Here is a 20,052-nt window from a genome sequence, read left to right on the forward strand (position 1 = left end):
CTTTAACGCGCGAAGCGCATAGCGCGCGAGATGGACGCGCGAAAATTAGCGTACGGGTGGCGTATGCGACTCGACCATTATCGTCGCGTCGTCACTTTAATATTCGCTTGCCGGCAGTCAAGTGCGTTGCGGAGCTTTCAGAAATAATTATATGTATTCTTTTATAACGCAGTAGAATCGCGGCGGCTGATCAAGGTACCCACAGGACGGCGAGCAAGCGGCGTACGTGATCTCCCCCCTGCCCCCCCCTCATCATCGACACTTTGTCGCTTCGATCGTAACTTGCCAGTAGCCGAGGACGTCGCGGAGCATCAGAAAGTAATTATTCGACGAACAAAGACGTCGGCCGATGCAAATCAACTTCTGCAATCAACGATTTTTGGGTGAAAATTAATCACGAGCACGTCGACACAATACTTAATGTAATTGCATATTAATTTGTATTTCTTATGTTTTACCTTTGAATTTTTATTATATATCGATGATTTGGTTTTATATAATGAAGATAATTCCTTCCACGCGCATAATCTCGTCGCAGTATGGAATATTTCAAGTATCGTGTTCATGTAAATTTTGTTTTTCTGTTTAGGTGAAAATATTTTGCGAGGAAAGTAGATACGGCCCGACATCCGAAGAGAAGGAGGAGAAGAGGTCTTCTGGTTCGACAGAGCGACCTCAAAGTAAGGATAATTTTTTATATTCATTAAATTTATACGCTTTTGCTACGTTCGTAAAAATAACTTTTTTCGTTGACTAGTAGTGAACAATTTTTGTCGATAACTAAAGACGCATTCCTCCTTATAACGCTTTAAACAATTTGTATTCCTTTAAATACGATTCGGATATACATTCATTTATTAATTATATTTATTTTTTTCAGTTAATTGCGTGAACAACAAGTGATTGATTCGATAGAGTAAAATACCACGATATTCACCCACTACAAGTTCGTCGAAAGAATATTATCTAAATATGCGATTTAGTATTCAATGTACTATTCGACTTAAATGTTTTTGTCGGAAAAACATCAACAAGGTCGGTCGCTGGCCGGGCGGCTAGGATCACGCGCTATGTTCCCCCACCACGCTCCGCATTCACTAGTCGGAAGGCGAACAGATAGCACGCAGGCCTAGCGGAAGTAGCGGAGCCCGTACGCACGTGGTAAGTTGGTTCGTCGATAAGTAAATCGTTCTTGAATACAGTCATACGTCTCGGTTAATGTAATATAGCTTCTACAATCAATGATCTGTACTCACAGAGTATTTTAGAAGCAAATACTTTGTACGAAGTACTTAAAATGAATCATAATGGAGCAATGTTAATTTCTCGTGATCTATCCATACGTTCTTATTCCGCATTTATCACCTGATTTTCTATTCTGTACTAATAATGTCTTTTTCTCTGTTTAGATACGAATGCGGAAAAGCCAACGCACCTTCGTCGCCGTAGTAATGACTACTATACGAACTGTAGCCAGTTCGTCGGCCGTATTTTCGCGAATGTCGTTTAGTATTCGGTCGTTTTTGTCTATTCGATGATCAAAAACGGGAGTGCCGGACGTTCTCGCGCGAAGGTTATAAATGATTAGGTTTTGATCATCTCCCGCGATTGTAAATTCACGGTCGCGACTTGCGTGAGTATCCTATGCGAAGAAGGAAGTACGACTCCACATCCCTGATGTTCTGAGTGGAGGAGGAGGCCTCGGAAAGGCATCCTGTCCCAGCGGAGCAGCCCCAGGGTAAAGATTATTTTTTTATTGCCATTAAATTAACGTTTTCTTGCTACGTGCGTAAAAATTACTTTTTATTTAACAGTCAATATTGTGTCGAACGCTCCTTCATTTAATCTTTTTATTTGTATGTTTCAGATCATCCATTGTGTAGCATATTCTCGCCGCCGATGCAAGTAAAGAAACGAACTGTAGCTAGTTCGTCGGGCGTATTTTCGCGAATGTTGTTTAATAATCGGTCGGTTTTGGCTATTCGATATTCAAAAACGGGAGTGGCGTACAATCTCGTGCGAAGATTTTAAGTGATTAATTTTTTGATAAATTCTCGCGATTGTAAATTCCCGGTCGCGATTTACGCGAGTTTCTCGTGCGCGGAAAGATGGCTCGACACGTCCCATCTGAGTGGAGGAGGAGGCCTTGGAGAGGCATCCTGCCCCGGCGGAGCAACGCTTGGGTAAACATCATTTCTTAATTAAAATGATTAATTTTTTATAATTTATTTTGATCACATTCTCCTTTCAATAAAAATTAGAATTAATAAAGTTTAATGATTAGTAAAAACAAAATTTTATTATAATTTCAGAAAAATTTAATCTCTTTGATATCTTACTTTGATAATAGATAACTTCATTTTTAAATTTTTAATAGAACAATTAATTAAAAGCACATAATTCTTTTTTAACTGTGAATATTATTTCAAGCGTCTCTACAATTAAATTTTTTAACTCTTTGTTACAGATTCATCATAACTGCAGAACTCCGCCGCTTCACATCAGACCGGTGAGTCAAGAATACTTTTTTATATGCTAACAATGCGGGTGGGTGTATATTAAAACAAAAAAAAAATTATTATATTAGATAACGTGTTATAAAAATATATAAAATATTCGAAAGAAACCGTAAAATTTGTAATAGATTTAACAATTAATTCGAATAATGACATATTAATAAATAATATATAATTTAATATAATCGATAAAATATCACCGCTGTTTACGAATATTATCCAAGTATCGCGCGAATCTGAGATTTACGTACTCGTAGGACGAAGTTAATCGGAAATATCAATTATATAGTACAATTCCACAAACTCTATAAATAAATAATTAATATTAGGCGGATAGGTAGGTCGAACATTTTTATAAAATAGCTTTACGATATAAATAAGATGGTGAGTACGAAATCTCACAATATTGCACACTTCACGAAGCACATACGTAATGTGAACGAGATAATTATATGTATGCTTCCGAAGACCAGTTCAGGGATTAAATGGCATCCGTGAAAGGAGAAAAGGATATAACGATCGCGTGAGTGATATCGCGTAACGTTGTCGAATTGATGTTTTCACGTTGCACATAAATTACACAACCGGGGAAGACATTTTCTTTAAAAACGCGCGTACGCGACTTGTTATTTTGTTACTGCCATTAACTATACTCGGCACTTACCTCAATCTGAGAAATGAGGACAGACGGAATGAGTTATTGAATGATTGACATGCAGTAAGTAGTAAATGAGGCAGTGATAGTTTGAGTGATAATTTAAGGACGACTGGGATTAAACGTGCAATCCATTACGTATAAAAATTATCTTAAGTAAAAAAAAAAAAGTTCTGTATTAAATGTAAAACGATTGTAACTCGCGATACCAGCTCTGAGAAACTTCTTCTGTACCGTACACGATTAATTTTTCATTTTTTACTGTTTGGGGAACATTTGCGCAGCCACTAAATAATTTTTATACGTACAATATCTATATAAATATCTGCTGCATGTCGCCTCTATATTAGATTTTGTGTAAGTACCGATGGAACACTAGAAATGAGCGGTAGTGTGACGAAACGACAGTTTATAAATTCGTTGTAGCACGCCGCGGATGCGCGCGCGATCTTTACAGGCCTCCGGTTTACAATTTTCTCCGCGGCGCACGGGGTTAAGTGTCTTCTCAAAGGAGCAATAAACGGTAGACGGTAATCGTAAACATAGCGGCTGCAGACGTTTTCACGCGTTTCGAGTGCAGTTAGCGCGATACTTTGCTTTTGCGGCCGCCTCGCGATACGTGGCCGTGCTGTTTAAGAAATACCCACGGTCTCGCGCGAGTGCCGTTCTCCAGTTCTCGGTATAACTGGCGGTTTTCGACTCGTTAAGTTTCACGGTTGGTTCCCGCGTCACACAACCTATTTTCGCTTAAGCATAACAAAAGTCCCTTAACGGAATTAGAAAGCCGCGAGGAAAATCGCGGATATCGAAAGCACAATCATCGTTGTCCCAAGTCGTTAAATGTTAGGAAGTAGGAAATTTTTAGCGAATAGTTAGTTTCTTCCGGATATTATGCAAGATCGCGGTGGCAAGGCGCCAAGCGATTGCGGTGGCGCCTTCGCGAGTGCCGACCTGCCGAGAACGGGATGACGGGAATCGCGCCCGTCGGGTTTGCCGTATCGAATATAACCGCGGCACACGATTTGGTATCACAGCGAATGTCTTCGGGGTGGCTAGTACGCTGCGTGTGACGGTGCAGGGCCACCCATGTAGCCGTTGTTCGCTCGCATCTATCATGGAGCCACCTTCTTTTCCCGGCAGCTTAAGCCCCAATAAAAGCCCCCGGTTCGGCCTGTGTCTCCGGATCGAGCAAAAAATCGGCCATTACCTCGCGAGAGCGGGCCAGAACTCGACGAATCTAACTCCGTAACTCGAGGACCGACGAGCGTTTTCGCCCAACAGATTGTCGCCGCCGCGCCGCGCGCTGTCACGATCTTACGATACTCCTCCTTTGCTTTCTTTTTTTTTTTCTTCCTTCCACCCGATTACCGTTTCACTCTCAACCCCCTCGGGATTGTACGTTGATACTTATAAGTCATTCGGTGTGTAATATCAGACGCTTGATCTTCTTTCTCCGAAATCTGTTGTTGAAAATAATTTTTTAATTGAACGCCACGAATTGTATATTAAAAAAAAAAATAATGGTTCCGTTATTAAACTCACGAAAATTTACTAAATATTTTTGCAAACATTTTCGAAAGCTCAACGTTTTGTATATTCTTATAAATCTCTTACGTACCGCTCAGCAAAATAATGGATGTATCATTGCAAACTATTGAACTCTTTACACGTAACATAATCAATTATTTAAATTACGTTTGATATTAGTAATCAGGGAATGGTAATCGAGGATGGCGTTTAACTGTCGCTTGCCAACAGTCCGAGCCGACGGCTCGATGCCGATCGCACGATACTCGGTAAACAACTCGCGGTAATCAGGTAGCCAATCTTCTCTTCATCGCTTAATTATTACGGGCGTATAGCGTATGCAATGCACGCAACGATACCATAACCGCTGATTTACAGCGACGGAATTTATCACGCTGGCAGCCGTTGATCGTTTACGTAGCGCGATCGATCGCCCAATCCCGTGTCTAATTGTTAATTCGAGGCTCATTTACATTTTCAATTGCGCCTATCAGCCACGTAATGAACGCATTGCGCGAGCGAGCAACACTTTCCTTGCCGATGCGTCGGTATACGAAAAAGACGGTAGAAAAAAGTGAAATTCCGTGATCCAGATAGTTTTTGGACCGACGCGGACTGAAAACGTCTTACGTTTCTCGCGCAGCATTCTTGCATAAATTTAAAGATAGCGTTGTCTCATCTAGCACAGTGCTTCTCAACTTGCAATTTCCGCTTGGGAAGTTAATAGTTTTACATTAATTACCCAATAAATTACAATTATTACACGACAATTAAATAAGCCATATTTTATGGAAGAGATCGCCGCGAGATCATTCATACGCGATAAAAATTTTAATCGCGCGTATACAAACGGTTTAAAGAATATCACCGAGAAAGAAAGCGCATCCTTATTCCCACGATGCATTTTACGACGGCGGATCTAACCGGTGTTCATGAGAATTTATTAACGTCCATTTTGTGTTTAATTACTGGCATGCGACATACGGCATGCGCCGCCGAGAAATGTTTGAAATGAAAGACCGACACCCTCGGGAACTTCGGCCTCAAGCCACGCGGACAGAATTCGTTTTCGACACGGTAATGTCTTATTCCGTCATATTATCGATCCTCAATTGCGACAGCGGTCGAAAGCATAACTGTACCCCGGATTTAGATTTTCAAATTCGATCGCTGTTAATCGTGATTTTATGAGGCAACCTGTTACGGAGAGAGGGGCTAAAGAGAGAAAACCGGATACCTCGCGTTCTTTTGAAAGCTGCAACATGAGATGCTTAGGATAATTCTTTATTATACATTAACATTTTTTTATAACATTCTATATGAAGTGTACCGCAAGTTATAATTAAAATCGTTAGAATAGCATGTCCGAAAGTTATAAATTGTGTTTCTTAATTAATAATAAAAAAAAAAGCAGGGAAAATATTTGATAGGTATAATTTTTAACATGTCGTAATAAAGTTCAAGAATTAGCAAATAAATATTCTTCTTCTTGTCAATATTTAAATTAAATTTTTTTTTCTTTCTTAATTATAATTGACATAATAGTCCTTCGTAATTAAGCTTTTGTTTCATAATGCTAACGCGTAACATTATAAATATTCATCGGCTCGTTACTTATTCATCCAATAAATTAGCTACTACGCAGCGATCACACTTCTCACGTCTAATCGCCACGCTGCGCGCTGTGGAGATTAAGATTGAATAAACGGATTTGCAAGTCAAATAAAGATGTCCACTTGCATTTTGCGATGTATTTATAATCATCCACGTTAACGATCGCTATAAATGTTCCCGAAGTGGCATGTAAACGGCGAAACTGAGCTCTCACCAGCCTCTGTAAAATTCAATCTATACAAATTGCACGATACACGAGTTAATGATCATGCACGCAAATTTACGCGGCATCAAAATAGTACACATACCTGCTAATTCTTAATGTACTATATTATGACAAGTAATAAACTATAAACATTCGAATTTACTGCGAAAGGAAATTTTTATGTTCATAATAACTGCAAATTAAATTTTGAATGCCAATCTCTTAATTATGATCGTAGTAATCATAATTGCAGCTGTTAATAAAAATTTTTTTTTTTTAGTATTAAAAAAAATAAATTTAATAGGAACATAATGCTTCTTGCTGCGGTTATAAATAGTAGCTCGCGGTCGAGTTTTATTGATATCAACAATATTAAAATTTCCCACGTTGCGCCACACGAAAGCTTCACGTTAACGCGGTTCCCGGTGCGAGAGCGCCGTGTAAGTTTCGCTCTACAAAACGAACGGAGGTATAAAAAAAAGGAAAAAAAAAAGAGAACGAAGATGGACACCTCGATAAGTCCCTTTCCGCTAAAGCCGCCTAGCATTCCGGGGCCCGTAGTCAGACGCTTTCTTAATCGCTGCCCGTTCGTTTGCATGGAAACAATTCGGCTACCGACTTAGGTGACTTCAGTGACATTCCCCAAAGCGGGTATTGGACAAAAGAGGAGAGAGAAGGAAAGAGAGAGACGCCTTTAGGACGCGAGGTGATCCATGGGACCCCATGGGTTCCACGAGTTACCGCCGACCGCGCGTGTGTACGTACGCGTACGCGTGTATGCGGGGCCTCTGGCACGGGGCCCAGTTGGGTGGTCCCATTCCGCTGACGCGTTCACAACACCCATCTCTCGCTATTATACCCCTCGGTGGCTTCTTCGCTAAGGACCTTATTAAATATTGCTACACGCGAAATCTCATTCCGTTACGTACCCGCCTTCCCCCTGCCGTATTCTCCCCGTTCCCTGTGCACTCGCCTCCCCCTGTCTCCGTTTGCCCGCCCGTCGCGCACCGGGCGCAGGAATGCGCGATCCGTCGCGCCACCCGTTAGATCTTCGTGAGAACGTGTGGCATCTCGCTACACCACCCTCCTTTCCTCCCCCGAAAAACCGCTTCTTACGATGATATTTGTCGAGAGCGCGAGCCTTTTATCCGCGAAGGAGTATCCTGCGGGTTGCGCGCGGGTAAACAGGGCAAGTGTTTGACTTTAAGCCTCTGCGGAGAGATAACGATTTGATACAAATTAATATAATATGTATATACGTAACCTTTTACATCTCCTATTGTTTGAAAAATTATAGAAAGCATTCTATTTCGTTTTAGTAAAAAAAGAAAAAAAAAGTTGCCGTCTAAAAAATACAGAATAAAATTATTTATTAAAAAAAAAAAAAAAAAATTTTGTTAAAATGTGCGTAATTTCAGAATAAAATTATTTAATAGTCGACGAGTATTTGAAAAATACTATTTGTACAATTATATGATTTTCTTGTTAAAAGTTGTTATCGCGCGACGACGTCGTGATTTAGTATCGTGGAATTAATGGTCGATGTAAGGAATACGTCGCGGTCGTATTTTCCGCGCGAGCACGAGCATGAATTAGAGAGGGAGGTGGGCATTTCTTTCAAGGCGCCGCGCGTTATCGCGCAATTGAACGAGCCTTAAGTACTGCCGATTACGGGTAATAAAAGCGTTCGGCTGTCATCTGGAGAACGTACGGCGAATCCCGCGAGCAAGAAGCGTCCGCGAAAACCGGGACGGGCAGCTACGAGCAATGTCTCGCGCTGCGATCATTTGTGTGCGCATCGAGCATACCGGCAGCATCACCGTCCGTCTTTTTCGGTTCCCCGCGAATCGAAAGAGGGTACATGTTCCGCGGTGGCCTCGATTGTCATTCCCAGAAACCCATGTTCACGCCGGCACGGTTAACCACTTTTCGTTATTTAAAAATGGGCAAAATCGTTCTTTGGTATTGAGGTATGTTCGATTAACGACTCACCTTTTACATTCCACTCGGAATAAGAAAAAAGTAGAAAAGATATGGCTGTATTTTTCTTACATTAGGAAAGCAACAAGAAATATATGGTATAATTCCTTTGAAATTTTTCGTTCCATAACCGTTTATGGTATATCCCCAGGAGAATAAATTTTTCCATAGGTAGTTAAAGGTAGTTAAAAACAAAACGTCTTTTTATTTTAAGCTTAAACGAACGAATTAATCCGAAAGATCGGTGCCAAGATTTCAGCAGCACACATACTTTGCAAATACAATGTCGTATCTGAGCATCAGCAATATACCGATATGATTCCGTTGGCAGGATTCCGTAAAAGCGTAAAACGCGTACGACCGCGTCTTACATCAAGTCTTCGCCGACGGTAGAAAGTGCGATATTCCTGCTGATTAATGACAAGGTTCGCGGTGTGTACGACTGTTCTTCCCCTGATAAGAAGCAGCCCTCGGGAGTGTGTATTTGAGATCGTGTCCCGGCATTGGTGACTCTGTAATGGGGTTGAGTGCGGCGGGTCGTAGCGGTTACGTTTTGCGCCGGGCGCTATCGTGGCCCGGCAACCATCGCGATAGATCATCTCGGTCGCACCCATAAACAATAACTTACACTTCGCCGACTCGTAAAGCTAGACCTCTCCTCCCTTCATCCGCTCCGCGATTTCTCAACCGCGATGCGCGGCACCACCTATCTCTCCTCTCTTTCTCTCTTTCTCCGGTGGGTTAGAACGTTGCAACTTCCTCGCAATCCTATTTTTCTCTGAAAGGAAAATTCTTGTCTTCGTTTGGTCTTTGCCTGCCTTGCCCGAGGCAAGTCGACAGCTTCCGCGGTAATTTGTCCGCGTGGAAGTACGTGCGCATTTTTTAGCAGAAACGAACGCTTTGTTGCGTAACGCTATACCTTTCTTTTGCTGAGTAATTATCTACAATTTCTCACGACACGAGCGCGTAGTACGCAGCATGTCTCGGGTTTCCTTCGATTTTCGTCTTTCTAGCCTTCTCAATGCCTTAGTCTCGATCGTGAAGCTCAATGCACGGATTTCGAGAAATAAAAAAGAAATCACATATATCTGCTACACTTTTAATAAGAATAATTTTTAATTACTTTAGCTGCCACTTTAATAGTAGCAAAATAATTTTAGTATGTTGTACTTTTAACAGAATTATACTTGAATTTTTCATAAAAATATCTAAAAAAAAAAAAAGAAATTATAATTGTAATTATAATTATATTACTGAACTTCTGCATTGAGATCGTTGTGTCTTTACTTCCGTTGAAAAGAAACGTTTATTTAATTTGTAGATAATAATTAAAAAAAAATCTTTATTATATATTTTTATATATAATTAAAAGATCGAGAAATAATTTCAACTTTAATTATTCCGCATAATCGTTTGGGAGGGAATAAAGCTCTATTTCATCAGAGATGTCGTAGGGACGTCGTGCTTGCGCACACGAAGGACCATGCCCACAAACGCGTGATCCGTTACTAATTATAAGCACGACAGTCAGCAATCACGAACAAAGGGCTTCTTGCCTCCGCCGCGGATTCTCTGTCGTCGTTTCTTAGCGGTAAAGACGCTCGCACACGTGTACGACATGTCCGTGTATGTCGGCATGACTTACGATCCTTAGACTTGCATGGTTCCTATATACCGTCGTATAACTCAGAAACCGGCGATAAATCTGATTCACCCGAGGTCCCTCTGATCCCCCGCGCGCGCGAAAATAATAATCGCCATAAATTATCAACGGAAATCGCGCCGGTTTTACACGACCTCGTGGTACGCGAATCTCGTTTCTAACTCGCATCGAGAATTCGCCGGTGACTTTCGACGTGTTTAAAACCCCTGAGCGGACACTGGCGCGCTTTAATGGTTTCGTCGCGACGTACCTATTGAGAACACGTCGATTATATTGCACGTGACTTTATTCGACCGTGAATAATCTCTCAGATCTACCTTAGAAGTTTTCGTAGCGGAAACTCGCTGATTTATCTCGCAATTATATCAACACGTTTCGTTATCTGTTTTATAACGGTGCCATTAATTTTTGCTCATTGTATCATAGATAAACGTAGCTGATGTGATCGACATGTTAAAGTAAATTTAATTTGAATAAACCTCGCGACCTCGTACCACCTATATGTTAATTATTGAAAATTTTATAACGGTTTAATCGTTCGTTATTTTATAATAAAGTGGTAACGATACTGTGTTACTGAGAAATAAAATAGTCATAAAATTCTACACATGCCTAATTCGCTGTACGATACGTACTTATTACACGATAGATTTACACGCCAACGGCATCCGTTCTACGTACCTTTTACGTCTAATATACTCGGATATTGAACGTTTCACAGCTAACAGAATCGTTATCCGCGCATTGATCTTATTAAGCCGGTAATCGTTATAATTCCGGACCGCGAGAACGAGAGCGCACAATTAATGCGATCGCTGATCACTGTAGTCCGATATTTATGCTCCGATCCGCTGTGAGAAATGATCGCGCTGCTGACGGCGTCTTCTTATTGATGCCTATATACATTTACGAGCATGGCTAATGACTGGTAACGAACGATTCGACAAGTGAGGCCGACTTCCTGGTGGATTCTGACGCGAGTGCCAAGGTGGTCCGCGATCGTTAAAAGACGGCGCGATGCCCCGCGCGATCTACCTTCGAAGGCTCGTTGACAGGTACACATTAAACTCTCACCTCGAAACACGACGCATTCCTCCACCCGCATTTCAACCGAACCGTTTCTCGCATTTGTCAATGTATGTATAGACAACGTAAGAGGAGACGTACCGAAATGTCGTTATAGTCAACTTTGACATCTCGCGATTCGAGAAAATATAGCATGCCGCGAAAATATATCGAGGAAACCGCGTTTCGAAAGTACGTTCTTAGGTTTAAAAATAATTAAAGAGTACTTTACGAATCAGTAAAAGGCGAATATACGAACTAGCATGTCGTTACAGCGGTTTATTTTTAGAAGTAATGTATTTTAATTTGGGGAAAGAATAAGCGTGATTATTAAAAATTTATGAATGAAATAAAATTGTAATGAAGTAAGATTGGTGTACATTGATGCATAATGAGGTATTTCTGATTAACTGTTCGATTTTATCGTAATCCTGATAATCGCGATAAAGAACTGCGCGTTCTGACTTATCTCAACGCGCGCTCGACTGCCCAGACAGCTGGTCGCCGGACTCGCTGACCGCCGCGATAGTGTGAGTACGTGAGTACGCGGCGAAAAACGTTTAGATATCTATTTATATACTTGGTCCGCGCTGGACAGTGACTAGACGCCCGATACTAGACAGATTTTGTTTTTCTTTTTTTTAAATAATAACTTCATTTTTTAAAGATAGTCATTAAATAATAAATATTTTTTTATAATTTATGGTTAGTACCAAGCTAGTTAAGAAATATATTTAATCTGCGCGATCTAACCGCTAGCTACAAAATCAGATTACCTAGATAAATTTCCACTCGGACATATTGTTTCGTGGCGTCGAGATGAATACACGTAAAGCTACCGCGGTCCCCTTCGGAGCAAATCCCGACAAATGGCCGGAAAAGTAAGTGTTGTATCGTGATCCGACGTTATCGGGCCGTTTTACCCGGGGTTACCCCACTCGTGACGACGCGCGGGGGTGCAAAGTGCCGATAGCACGACGGCCGGATTCTGCGGGCGAAATGGTTTTCGTTCTCGCGCTCCCCCTCTCGCAAGCCGCGCCACGTCGCTCAAAAAGGGTCGCACCCTCCGACATTTAGCACCAGCGATGGGAGAGATGTTTGATTAAATAACCGCACCGATGAATTGAAACGGGCGATGAAGTGCATGACTTGTGTTTCGGCCGACGGGGGGTGCATCGCAATGAGAAACGTCGTGAAAACACGAGATACCGGACACCCGCTCCTTTGGAATGTGATTCTCCCGGTTAGATATTTTATTGGCTCCGAATAGGATAAAGTACGAATTACCATACGTCAGATAAACGAGTAAAACTTTAAGGAATGTCATATCATGTTTTTCGATACCGTACCTATAAACCTTTTAATATTGCTCTGCTCATAATTGGTTCCTACAAAGAGTCACCTCCGTCCATAAGCTAACACTTAAAATGGTAATTAGTCATAATGAAGATTTTCGTATCATGCTGTTGATTACATACAAATTTTCGTCGCGCTCCGCGAGGAAACTTTTCACGTCTCGAAGAAAATAATTCGACTTCGTTGCTTTTTAATTAACTGCGAACGTCGACCCTCGAGACAAGACTCTCGAGGGTAGTGTTTCCGTGTTCTCGCGAAAGACCTCCCTCTACCGCCAACGGTAAATTCTTATTCTCCAGCAGACTTTCACCTTTATGAGGATGACGTAGCGTATTCTCTGAACTTCATTTCGAGAAAATGTCTTCGAGAACGCGAAAGTAATTTTTCGTTGCGTCGGCTCTAAGTCATTTATAAGATTCGTACGTCATTTGCGAAATTACCAAGTAAGTTTGTTACTCTTACGACGAGGGAGAAAGTTTAAAGAACTGCTCCACGTAATTTGCAACGTAATAATAACGAGCCTGTCAGTTTAAGTTTATGGCGTTAAAAGAAGATAGTGGAACGTTTACCGTGCTATATTTGTAAAGAAATATCCCCTTCCCTCGGGCTCTTTTCTTCAGTAAACCTAGGTATGTGTGTGTACCTTTAGATGAAGCTTCACGCTTTCCATCCATGGGCTTCCTCGCATTTAACTTTACGAACCCGAGAGAACGCTTTTTACGACTTGTACGTGTCTATTAGCCTCATTGTCGGCCGTCCCCAAAGGGGTTAGACAACACGAATATCCTTCTTGGGGTGGAGAACGACAACGGCCGGTTATATTACCCGATGCTACGCTCCACCCTCGACACAGACAGCGCGAATAAGAGTGTCGACGAAAAAACGCAAGTCTCTCGTCGCTGTTTTTTCTTCACCTTACTTTTTTTTTTTTCTTTGTGATACCGCGAACCCGGGCAGAAATTTTATTCTCGCAGGCCATTAGCCTCGCGATTAATTAAAGGATCCAAAGGCGCGAGTGTACCGCCCTCCGAAATTTAGCTCGTGCGAGACGGCGCCGTCTTCAAAATTCCATCCGCCTTCCGATAGCTGTTAGGCATATTTCTTCTTGGACATTTATGAAACAATAGTATTATTATGTATATGTACACTTTTATATAAATGTACAACTGTAGAAAATATTTTCTGTCTACTGCAATTAATATAGACGAAATAAAATTTCATTATTTAAAATTTATATGCATCGCGTGTGCTAGATATTATTTTATAATTATTTTTAAATAAAACTGTAGATAATATAATTATTCAAAACGGTCGTAGATATAATTTATTAGAATATTATAAATTTAGCAGGTAAAAATTCTGAAATAAATAGCCGTACAGTATTATGTAAATTGATCACCATTGCACAATGGCGCGCTATCGCAGGGGAGGTATGTCAGACGTTTTACAACGTCCCGAACGAACGAACGCGTGGAATTCGCGCACAAGGCAGTTGGCCATCCGCCCCCTTCGGCTTCGAGGGGAGAGATGAGAGCTAACCCACGCCGCACGGCTGGATGTTTATTTAACTCGAAGTAATTTGATCAAAAATTTAATCAAGTCGGATTTTTGAGCGGCGCCTGAAAGCGTGCCGAATCAGCCACGCCAGGGCAATAAAACTCGAAAGAACTTCCCGTCTCTGTTCCTCGGGCCCTCGTTTCACGTCCCATCGTCGCGCCGTTTATAGCACCCCTCCGACATAAACGTGTCTCGCGTTTCGAATCTCACGGCTGATTTTTTTCCGATACTTGTTTGCTTGCGCGCCGGGAAGGCCGATTTGAAATTGTAATGCGAACGACGCGGCCGCGCGCCGTTGCTTAAATGACTCGTCGCCGGTTATTATACGCCTCGCGTGTCGGGAGTCCTATTAAAGTATTGCAATAAAGATACATCCCAAGCTACAAGAGAGCACGGTTGAATCGAAAAGTTAGGCAAATCTCCCGAAGGCGTGCCGCTTCGAATAATCTCGACGGCCTTCCGTTGCTCCTCTCCTAAGTTGAATTTCTCCTCTCGCGGACAAATATCGTTATCTAGAAAGCCACACTTATCCATAAACTCTCTCGGGTAGCTCGATCAGTGAAAGCGAAAAAACCTGAAAAATTTACGACGCACAGATCGACTCGTCGGCGTGAAAAATATTATCGGGACTCGGCCGATCGCGCGGGAATGCGATCCTTTTTTCCACGCGCAAGAAAATGTGATCTTACACGCGGGCAATGACTTTTTCTCTCGCACCATTGGTCAGACGGAGGGGCGGAGGGCCGCTGGACGACGTTTGATAAGGGTGTAACGTGGATGTGGATGGGGTCGTTCCCGCGTGATAATTGCCCGGAACTATTTCAATCGGAGGGGGTAGGTACCGACGGCTGCTCATAAAAACGTCACGCCTTTTAAAGCGAGGGTGCTCAGTTAAGAATGGGGGGAGAGGGTGAAAAAGAATATTAACATGCCGGCCGACAATCCGCCTACGCGATTCTCTCGAGGACGCGACTCCTTGTAGCTCAAGGCGCGAGACGGAAGAGGAAGATAGTGGAAGTAGGAAGAAAAAAAGCCGGGGTGAGAAAAAGGGGTGGAGGGAGGGGAAAGGAGGAGAGGAGAAGGGAAACGGAGGAGGAAAGAAAAAAGGCGGCGAAGGATTCGAGCTCGATTACCGGGGCCGTATTCTTTTAATTACCGGCGTCCTTTGGGGCCACGAAACGAAACGTTTCCCTTTTAATTGCGTGCTCCGGCTTGTACATTCCGCGATCGTTCTCTCAAAGAATTTAATTACCGGCGCGTATGGCAGGTATCCCGCGTCGCTACCGACAGTACCTCCCGCCACTGCCGGGACTGCCGCTGCAATTACGCATGAAATGGATACGACATAAAGCTTTATTAGGACTCGGCGCTATAGACGTGTTACTATTTTTCCGCTCTATCCATCCTTTTCGTGTCAACGAGGCTTTTTTTATTATCGTTAAATTACCCGTACAATTGTCTTTACTTGTGACGATTATTGCGCCGGAAATATTGCCGACGGTACGTCCCTACCAGCTCGTGTTACAGACGATGCTTTATTCTCAGAATTAATTTCCACGCGTTTGTTAGCTTCGATCCGATAAAAGTTAACTGATCCGCGGAACGAACATCACCACCGGGCATCAGACGTCGGATGAACCTCGTAGCCCGGGAACGTTCCGATATCACGGATACACCGAGAAACCCGGCGATCTGACCGCGGTCCACTTTGCCGTTTCGTAGGGGGGGAACGGAACGGGGAGGGATGAGGGCAATCGGTCACTGATTTGGTCAGATCCATAAGGAGCATGCATAGCAAGGCGCATTAATGACCCGACAAGCATTCCTTGCCCAGATGCCCGTTCCTCCTCCTTCCACGGCGCTCTGTCTCTCCCGTTTCGTCCCCCGGCAATCACTCTTTCTCTCTTTCTCTCGCTTCGTTGTATTCGCTCCTGCTTCTCTCCCTTTGCCTTCGCTCTGATCTCCTCTCTCTCCACCCTCTCACCAGAAGTCTCGCGCGATCGCGTTGGGTGGTCTCTCTACTCTTACCGACTCCTCCGGTCCCATATAACCGAGAGACGTGCACACGTTCTACCGTGTTCGGGGCCCTCACGACGCGCGACGGCCGAAGCGAGAGCAAACCTTTATACCCTTATACACCATGCTCGCGTACGGAAAAACGCGCGAGCGCGCGTGGGAGGCCACCGGGAAACACCGTGAGCATTTTGTACGCGTGCTTCGCCAACCGGAAAAGGAACGAGGAAGCGAAACCGAGTCTTGCCTAACGTTATCTTCGATTTGCTCTGTCAGAAGTGTCAGGTAGCCTCGATATCGAGAACCGTTTGTCGTATTGAAACGTCGTGCTAACGAGCGATACGATACCTTTTGCGAACCTCCGTTTCAATATATTGATTCGCGTCGACATCGAACTTGGTCAGGTAATCCATACGTGATTATTCGTTAAATCGATAACGCGATAAAGTACAGTGGAGGTAAAATCTTTCGGACGGTTTCTATCTTCCTCGTCATTATCATCGTCATTGCTTCTTCAACGCGTCGTAACAATTTGCCGACAAATAGTTCGCTCTTCACGGATGAGCTCGTGCTATGGCGCGCCAACAGTCTGCGATAAATTCCAATCTCTGTAACAAATTACCCTCGAATATCTCGAAGTTGCGAAAACGTGCGCCCGTGTCACGTCCGCGCCGCTCGCGAAAATAAAGCACAGCCACGCGTCGCATCTTTCAAGCGCCACACACACCCCGAGTAACATCGCGCGCGGGATTTTCATCCGATATTTCCTCTTCGCAATCACGCGCTATTTTCAGCTCGTTAGGATAACGAGGATCTAATGTCGCATTCGCGGCCCGGCCAATTACACGGTTACGGGCTAAGGCACGCATCTTTCGGCGCATTCAGCGGCTGCGATTCGAGAACGCGCTCAAAAGGGCCCGCTTATTGGCCAGAATTTATATTTCTCTGAGACTTTTCTATTTTCGGCGTTTCTTGATTGCGCGAGTCGTAAACCCGACGCGAACATCTGTCGTCGCTCTCTTTCGAACGATTTACATCGATTATGAAAATTGACTGAGCACAAACACGACCTTCATCGAACTTATGTTTGTGAAAACATTTTTTTAACATAGTTCGAAAAAGTAAAAATGTACATATGTTTAATTTTTAGCAACGTGTTAAAGAATTTTTTTTCGAGGGGTTTATAGAGATGCATGCTTTTTTTTTAACGTATCGATTCCTGAATTAAATTGCAAGAGCGTGACGTATTTTATGATTGGCAATTTCATCGCGTTTAATCGCGCGGCGAGCGGATTTCAAATCTCTTGCAGCCTTTCGAGACGCGGTCCTTTAAGACGCGCAGCTTACTCTTCCTCGCGAGAAGTGATCTATTGGCGAACCATCTGGTCGCGCGTCGTCATAGGGACGACGCACTTACGAGCAGCTAAGTGGCCTTTACCCGGCTTTGATTCCCGAAAGCGCGACAATAAATTTCGGTTCGCCGCTCGTGCCGTCGGCCTTTAATTTGACAGGCCGGAACCTCGTTAGCGACAAACAGCGAGGAAAAGCATGGTCCGACCCGCGAGCTTTTTTTTTTTCGTGATACCGAGAAACGGCTTTTAAGATAAAAACAGTCGTTCTTAATCGCGCGTTGGAAGGATCGACATCTGAACGTATTTATTGTTAGTATATCAATATACGTGCATTGAAAGAAAAATTGATTTTAGAACGCGATAACCGATAATAATTTATTAATAACAAAAAATATATCAATGCTTTGCAAAACTTTATAAGACTTTCCGATTTAAATTTTATACTTGACTCACGTCAGAAACGATACACATTGCAAATAAAAAATTTTGATCCTATAAATTTTGATTGAAAATTGAATTGAGTTCCGTCATAGCAAAATTGTACATTACATTTCTGAGGACGCAATTAACGGTAGACGTTGCCGGTCATAAGCGAAAAGTAATTGGTCGTGCCGTACGGGAGTTGACGCGGAACTTGCCTTCGCCGCAGCGGCTGATATTGTAATAAACGGTGGGCGCGAGGTACCGCAGCCATTAATTTACATGGATCGCGCGAGGTAGTGGTGGTTCGCGGGGGCATAAGAAGACGAAATTTAGTGAGCCACTAGTGGGAACGTACAGACCTCTAATGGCCATTCCGATGACTATGGTTCTCGACCACAGTGGCAATCCCCTTTCGGCCCCGTTCCCCAAGTTCTCTCGGATAGCACCGTCGGTCCCCGCGGCCCTTCAGCCCTTCTACGTTTTAACTCGTTCTCCGTTCTACTAGCCACGTATCTCTTCGTCGCTCCTTCTCGCTTCCTATCGGATCTCCCTCCCTCCCTCTTCTCTATCCTACCCGCGTATGCAACGGCGTTCCAGCAATTACGCATTGCCGTAGTTAAATACAATGGCCAGGACAACGACTCTGTAATTTATCCCCCGGTTTGGGCCACCGCCCGTGCGTTTGTTTCCAACGACGGAGGTCGTAGTTGCCCTTTCCGCGCGCGTTTCGCGACCGCTCGACCCCAGCCCAGCGTTTAAATTAATGATAAGTAATAATGCTAGCGGTGCGATGGACGTCGTGCTTAGCCTGGTCGTGAAATATTAGGTGATTATCAGCAGATTAATAAAAAAAAATTATCACTAAACTGTCTTTCTATTTATAAAATTATAACATTCCTGTGCGACGGCACGTAAATAATAAGGGAAAAATTTTTATATTTTACACACACATATTTGCAGTAGTATAAGCGCGCTTAAATCGTACGCATAGCAATTGTCAATTGTGAATCATTACGGGCGGTAATCAACGATCCCGTGAATTATTCCATCATGCCGTATGAATCTTTAATGACAGAGACCGTCGTTATTATTCATTCCCGTTTCTTCGACATTGAAATTTATGATAATTAATAATATATGATACGCATAGACGACATGGACGTGCATATATTTATAGCACGCGTCGATAAAAGACGAACAACGCGAATTTGCAAGTCTTACGAGCTCGCTCAAGACACACGTTACTTATTTTCCGTTCGCCGCAATTAATTAACGAACAGGTCGTTAAAGGATGTTGTTTAGCAAATGAACGATCGGTGCTTAAGGTATTAAAATCTAAATCGCCTTGATGATAACGAAACGCGATAACACGACGTCCCGTAAAACGTTACTACAGACTTGTTGATTATTTAACAGAATATTTCAAGTTATATGTATTACTGCAAACATATGTATTTAATATCTGAAGAATATTAAGTAGAAATTAAGCAATACACGTATACGATATCATCTCACATTTTTGACGATCAAAATTCTTTGGCGACTGCCTATAGCTTTGCTAAACGCGATGCCGGAAAAAAAACGAGCTTGCAAATCCGATCTCTGTGAACGCGTAAACGCGTACGTGTGCACGCGGTATCATCTAACAGGTGCGCACCTCTATCGCTTATCTCGCATCGTGACAAGTTCGCGTGCGAAAACGTTCAAATATTGACGTACCTGCTATCATCCTCGGTCGAATTCCGTTAGAAACACTTCAAAGCCGATGTCTGCCGGTTCCTCGCTCTTTGAAAGAAATTAAACTGATGGAAAGCGAAATATTTTTTAATTAAAGAAAAATCTAAATATAATATAAAAAAAATACTGATAAATAAATTTTACTAGTATTGAATTTTATCCGAATGTCATCTGAAAAGCTGAATATTACGTACAACATTAATTTTATTAATAGTAAAGATAAGATTTTATCATTTATTTAGTATCTACTTGCACTACTTTAACGATATCGATGCATTATTTTTTGAACGTAAAAGTTTCATGTACGACAAAACTCGATTGTAAATTAATTCGACATATAGCGTGCCAATAAATTTAAACGCGTTAAAGTAGAAGAATAGCAGTAACAG

The 20,052-nt window shown here is 42.6% G+C and overlaps 1 protein-coding gene across 3 annotated transcripts in view; it reads left to right on the forward strand.

The window, feature by feature from the left end:
- The window catches only part of LOC139111085 (nuclear pore complex protein DDB_G0274915), a 112,948-nt gene that overhangs the window by 735 nt on the left and 92,161 nt on the right, over positions 1 to 20,052 (forward strand). Inside the window, exons 2-7 of one of the 3 annotated variants that reach the window (XM_070671164.1) lie at positions 173 to 422; positions 590 to 680; positions 881 to 1,161; positions 1,410 to 1,738; positions 1,868 to 2,183; positions 2,468 to 2,509. The gene's annotated coding sequence lies outside the window, so the exon portion shown is untranslated. Of the gene's footprint in view, positions 1 to 172; positions 423 to 589; positions 681 to 880; positions 1,162 to 1,409; positions 2,184 to 2,467; positions 2,510 to 20,052 lie in introns of all 3 variants that reach the window. The other 2 variants (XM_070671157.1, XM_070671175.1) reach the window with 2 other exon arrangements.

The sequence above is a fragment of the Cardiocondyla obscurior genome, linkage group LG02 (assembly GCF_019399895.1).
Source record: "Cardiocondyla obscurior isolate alpha-2009 linkage group LG02, Cobs3.1, whole genome shotgun sequence".
NCBI lineage: Eukaryota > Metazoa > Arthropoda > Insecta > Hymenoptera > Formicidae > Cardiocondyla > Cardiocondyla obscurior.